We start from the raw sequence: 6,257 nt of genomic DNA, 5'->3' as shown, positions 1-6,257 counted from the left end.
TGCGTGTACCACGTGACAATGTTATCTTTTTTACTGCGGTGCTTTTCAACGTGGTTGACCATACTTCACTACGTTGGTCATTGCGGGTTGTCCGGATTCATGGCTTTTATTAAAAAAGAATCGGGCCATCAATAGCTAAACTAAAATAAGGTGTTACCTCGTGCCACGGTTGAATCTTGTGCTTAAAACTGCGACAAATCGCAAATGAAATACTCAAGGACACCAGTAAAGCCGTACTGCGTAGAAGTCATAGTAATATTTAGATCTTTGTCATTCTTGATTTGAAGCTTTCGTGACTGCAGGAACCCATACTCTGGTTCTTTCGATAAAGTCACGTAGGTAGAAAAAGTAATAGATCACGACGTTTCGATCGCCACACAAGCAAACGTCTCTCACCTGAAGACGATTTGTCATTCCCCTTTTGGATGAAGGCCATCACGCCGTTGACCATACTTTACCACATTGGACAGCTCTCCATAGGAGAAGTGCGCCACCCACTGACATTAAAGTCGTGAAACACCTTGTGCCATCCTGCTTGCAATACATTTGAACACAAGCTTTTTTATAAGTTGTCAACCTTCCTGAAAAACTAAATTCCAATGGGTTTGTTTTGTCCGAATTCGTCCTTCGAACTTAACCAAAGAACACAACATCACTGTGTGCTCCAGTACTGTATATCGACAACACAAATGGATGTGTCTATACATTGACCTCTAGACTGACTTTTGGCTGCTCTGGCAAGCAGGTTTTTTTTTAAACAAAGCCCTCTATAGATTAGCTGCCGAACCAGACCCCAGTGTGCGCAGCCCCTTGAGCGTTTCGAGCGCAAACCCATCCAGTCTATAAATTATTCAGCGGCGCTCGGAGCATCTCGGTACAACCACAGCGTGAGCGCATGACAAACGAATCCTAAATCGAGAGGGGCCAAGCCACGCGTTTTCGCGCACTGTTCGTGATGAGAAACCTGCGCGCGTGGTACGAACTGAATTGTCCTCGCCGCCACCACCACCACTGGCATGTGCGTACAACCACGAGATTATTTTTTTTCAGTTTCAGCCAGTGTAGCATCCCGCAGGGCAAAGCCCTCCCCCCTCCCCACCGTTGGAATGCTTGGAACCCGAAGCTCCCCACCTCCACCACCTCCTCCTCCTCTTCGGCCTCCAGTCCCCGTCCCCTCCTCTGCCCTCCCCCCTCCTCTCCCGTTCAACCCAGCACCCGCTTGACCTCGCCCGAAGGAGAGCTTCGCATATATGCACCGTGCCCGGCGTGTGCCCCCCCCCCCACCCCTTACCGGACATTCCCACTCCAATCGCCAACCACCACGAGGGAGCTGCTGCTTGACCCATTGCCTCTTCTGCTTCTGGTCGCGCACGGAGTGTGGCCAGGGGCCAGGGATTCGTCCAAGCTCCTGATTCCTGTGAGCACGGGTTGAGGGAGAATCGACTGCTGCTGCTTCTGTGCCACTTGTGCTGTTGCTGGATTGTGTTTTCGCTCGTCCGTTTGCTCACGCCACTCGATATCACCCTGGCTTGCTGGTTGGTGTATTGTGAATTCTGCTGCATCAGCCTTCAGTGCTCGCGCGTGCCCTATCCCTCCCTGCTGGCGGTGCTGCTGCTGCTGCTGATGCGAGTGCTGCTACTGCGGCCAGCGATTCTTGCTGACGCAGCGAGTCTTGCTGAAGCCAGGAGTATAATGAAGGCGCTAAGGTGGTTGAAGGGTTGCTGCTGAGGTCGGTGAACTGCCCTTAATAGACAGCCAGCAACGGTGTGTATTTTAAGCCATTGTTCTCTGGGGGTGGGTTCGGAATGCAGGAGTGGACCTGAAGCCACGGTTTGTTTTGCTTGCGTTTTATTGCTGATGGTGGTGCCTACTTCTGAAAATGAAGTGTCCACTTACATCAGCGGGATGTGATACAGAAAGCCGGTGTTTAATCTCTCGCTCGCTTGTCGCTGCCAGCGTTGTTTGCTGGTGAACCGAGCGCAGTGACGCTAAAAGCCAGCCGCTCTCTCTCTCTCTGCCCTTCCATCTATCTCACCTTGCATCTCTCTCCAACGCTCGCTATTATTATTGTTGGTGCCAATTTCCATTTGTGCTGCTGGTGCCTTGTACAGTCCGGCGCGTGTTGTGTAAGTGGCTAGCTGCCCAGCTGGCTGGCTGCCCAGCTGGCTGGCCAAGTGGCCGGAGGGGGTGGTGGTGGTGGTCGGAGTGGCTGATGCGTGCGCGGCTGAGTTGCAGCCTGGATGGATGGGGGGATGGAATGACGATTTGGACGGCTGGCTCCCATGGCTTAGTGACTGGCTTTATGTCGTGCATACAGTGAGTAATCTTTACAACCAGGTAAGTGATAGTTGATGACTGCTGGGTGCCTCTTTTTCAACTGAGATCTGACCGGATCTCGTTTGGATGGATATATTTGGCTGTCTGTGAATGTGTACGCTGACTGAGTTTATTCATCTTTGCTGTCTTTGTCTACCTGCCGATGTGTGTATGCGTGGGATTATTTGTATGTCATCCGTCAATGGATATGTGCACATATATGTGTCCGTTTATATTTATATGCCTAGGTCGGGGTATGTAAACAACACGTATGTGCAAACACAATTTAGATTTTAGGTTTTCTACAGCCTTGATTACAATTCCAACTTACTTCAAGTATCACTGTGTGTGTGTGACTTTGTCACCAGTTGTTGCTTACGTTGGCCGACGTCCACCCACGCCGTCTCGAAAGGCCACAAAGGCATAGAACGAATTTGTGGAATAGGAATGTAACAAGATTGTAAATGTTATCAAACATTGCCGCTTGCTGCCGCTGTGCAATCTGCTGCTGCACAATCCCTCGACTGCTGCTATACAAACCACCTAGTCGTCTGTGATCTACATCAAGCAATTTGTAATTTATCCTGAACTGTGGGCATGAAATCTGTACTCAGTGGTAACATTTACCGTCAGTTTACATTCCCATTCCTGTCGTTTTCCTTTTGTAGTCGATGGAGACCGGGACAGCGACTTTAATAACTGGCGACAAAGTTGACAGTTTAATAAAGTTGGAATATTAACACGTACATCTTGTATGCACTGTCAGTGTATCTCTATGAATATGCACACAGTGTGCAAATGTCTTTGCATATATGCATCATACATATACAATTTATAGATATGCCACTGATTTCGAATGGCATTGGTCTCAACAGGTGATTGAATCTTGTGTAAGCGATGACTTTATATCTTTATCGAGTTAAAAGGTTTAATACGGCTTGGAAATAAAAGTATAGGTTTATCCGTTTTCGATACCCCACAGATTTATAATAATCATCTTCCTTCGTTGAAGGTTTTAAACAAACTATATACCGTCTGTATTGTTAGAGTGCGGGAGGTGAATGCTAAAATACTTAATACGTGTTTTGGGATTTGGAGAGAGACATGTAGGGGCTTGATTAAAATGTTGATTTCTCTGTAAGCTCTATTACAGTATTTTAGTGGTTCACCTGGTATATACATTCCTTTTAATAATCCACTGCTAGTTGAAAGTTGCTTCCCCCCCCCAACCCACGTCGTTCGACCATACTTCACCACGTGATGTATATATACATACACGTGTGTATGTCGTCATGTCGAGCATATGCATCATGTATGTAATACGTGGTCCTTTACATGGCTTGATCCGTACACTGTTGGACAAGACTGCACCCACACTTTCTGGGACATGGCTGTTGTAGTGTGGCCATACTTCCCCACATATAACGCATATAGAAAGGCACATGGTCATGTACAGCATATGTATCATAATGTATGTAGTAGGAGGAGTAATCATAGTGTGCATTTCTCTACATGCCTTTATCCACCCACTGGGCCTTATCTAGCTTGTCTGTCGCTTTGGACATCCCCTTCTCCTTGTAGCAGTGAATTCGACTTTCAAAAGCCCGTTTAAATGTAGAGCTTCGTTTAATGTTGGGGTTATCCTCCATCGAGATTTCCATAAATACTTAAACATTTGAACGCCTTTCACTTTTCATTGTTTAAGGGGTGTTGCTGGATTTCAACACAATCCGTTTCTTCCACTGCTCTTTGTTGAACCGAGTCATTGTTAGTTAGATAAGTCTTCGCCATGGTACTCGAGCAACTTCGTCAAAACCAATTTGTTTGGCCAGCCCAACAAATTCACGTGGAATTTATGGCACTGTCTTTACAAACCTCCCCCACCACTCCAACTCGTTGACACACTCAGGCCAGATTTACTTTCACACACCACTCATGTTTACCGAGTGGTATGTTGCCACGACACCCTAAATTCTCGATAGAACGATAGAACTTCCTGATATTGTAGTCACACCAAAACTCCCTGATTGTTGGCTTATTTTCACCGTTTTAGTAATCAGCTGGCCCTTGGTCGTGGCAATTACACATCGGTTCATCTTTGGATGCAATAACGACGTCGTGATTCATGGCAAAAAAAGCCACCAACACGTACATTTCAGCCACATCGTCTAGGTTCACATGATGTCTAGGTGCATTAGCTCGGATTAGCAGTGCTTTGTGGTTTAGGTTGTTTCTGGCACAGTTAGGTAATCCTTCACAAAAAGGGCAAAACTACGATGCGAACCGATCCTGGAACAGAGCCATCGTCACACGAGCTGTTTTATTTGCTCGCCAAATGGCAGTGAGATTATTCTTGCAATAGCCACTCGGAAAGGGCCCTGGGGATTCTCTGCATGGTAGGCATCTACCCCTCGGCGTTGCCACCAAGCAGAACAGTCAGCCGATCATTAAGCAGCTTTGAACCATGAAACGTAGACTTTATCGAAAAAAACAAGAAGATGAATCCCTGCAGTCACGAAAGCTTTAAATCGAAATCTGTATTTTATTCTTTGCAGATGTAAACCGGTTTCGTCAATCTGGATGTGAAGTTTTTCGTGACTGCAGGGATCCATACTCTTTGTTTCTTTCGGTAAAGTCACGTAGGTATAAAATAAAATGAATTAAATCACGACGTTTCGGGCGCAACAGAAGCGTCCGTCATCAGGTGGGACAAAAAAACAATAGCCCACTTCAGCAATTGTTTGTTGCTGTGGTTGTCCCACCTGATGACGGACGCTTGTGTTGCGCCCGAAACGTCGTGATTTAATTTATTTTATTTTATACCTACGTGACTTTACCGAAAGAACCAAAGAGTACGGTTTCGTCAATATTGAACACTTGCTGGGGAGAGTAGCCCACCTTGTGCCATGATAGATTTAAATTGTGGCGGGCACTGTATTGCTCTGTCGCCTCCAAAGTCAGCAATTGGCAGCCTCGCCAGTCATGTTTTAGGTCATGCAGGTTGGAACGACGCTTAAACCGTTCAAACAAACCACGGCTTGCTGAAAAAGCTGAGATAGTTGAACCCTCACCATACTCTTTAAGTCCTGAAATATCAATTTGGCGTTTTCTTGTATCGCCACCAAACGCACGATCTGGACGCTGAACAAACTCTCCATATTGTCCATCACCTCGTCTGCTGCCTCTCGTCATATTCTAGCAGCACTCAACGGGGTCACACTTCGGGCACCTCCTCCTATTGTACGAGCCTCAGCACACGCATTGTTCTCACATTCGCAGCAGCTAAGCCAAGTGCATAGCCGGTATCCAGGGCGCGTTTTCCCGCATCAAACCGCGTGAACACATCCGTTATCGCCTCTAAATTAATGAGAGGCTGGGGGTGGTTGTTTCCCCTAACCTCCTTCAATGGAGAGGCAACACACAACACATATCGTCACTTTGCTCGTCGTCTTTTCACTCACGTTCTTCTGTTTTTTCCTGGATTTTTATGTTGTGCGTAGTAACTTTAAGATGTTTTCTTGTTCATGTGTTTTGTTTGTTGCGGTTGCACCCGATTCAAGAGCCGCATGGCTCACAGGGCTATACCTAATAAATAAACTGAAACTAAACTGAAACGGGTAAATTGTATCCGGTAAATCACCCAACGTTTCGAAATGACGTTGGAGTGAATAAAAATCGTATTCCTTTGCATTATTTGTTGGCGACGTTGCAACAGAGAAACAACGTAATTAGGATCAGGGTCAGTATATCAGAATATTGATTTATACTGGAGGAATACCATACCGTGTCAACCCATACGGTTTACCGGCATTCTTGTACAGGGAAATTTTCAGGTCCATACGGTCAACATCCGTTTCAATACGAATAAACAAAATGTATTTGTCTATTTGTTTGTGTTTCTGCCTTGTGATGGGACTTTGTGAGACGAACGTTGAGATGTA

The sequence above is a fragment of the Lethenteron reissneri genome, chromosome 23 (assembly GCF_015708825.2).
Source record: "Lethenteron reissneri isolate LAM-NWPU_2019-01 chromosome 23, ASM1570882v1, whole genome shotgun sequence".
In the NCBI taxonomy this organism is placed as follows: Eukaryota; Metazoa; Chordata; class Hyperoartia; order Petromyzontiformes; family Petromyzontidae; genus Lethenteron; species Lethenteron reissneri.
The sequence above is the reverse complement of the archived record's forward strand: the minus strand, read 5'-3'. Positions refer to the sequence as shown.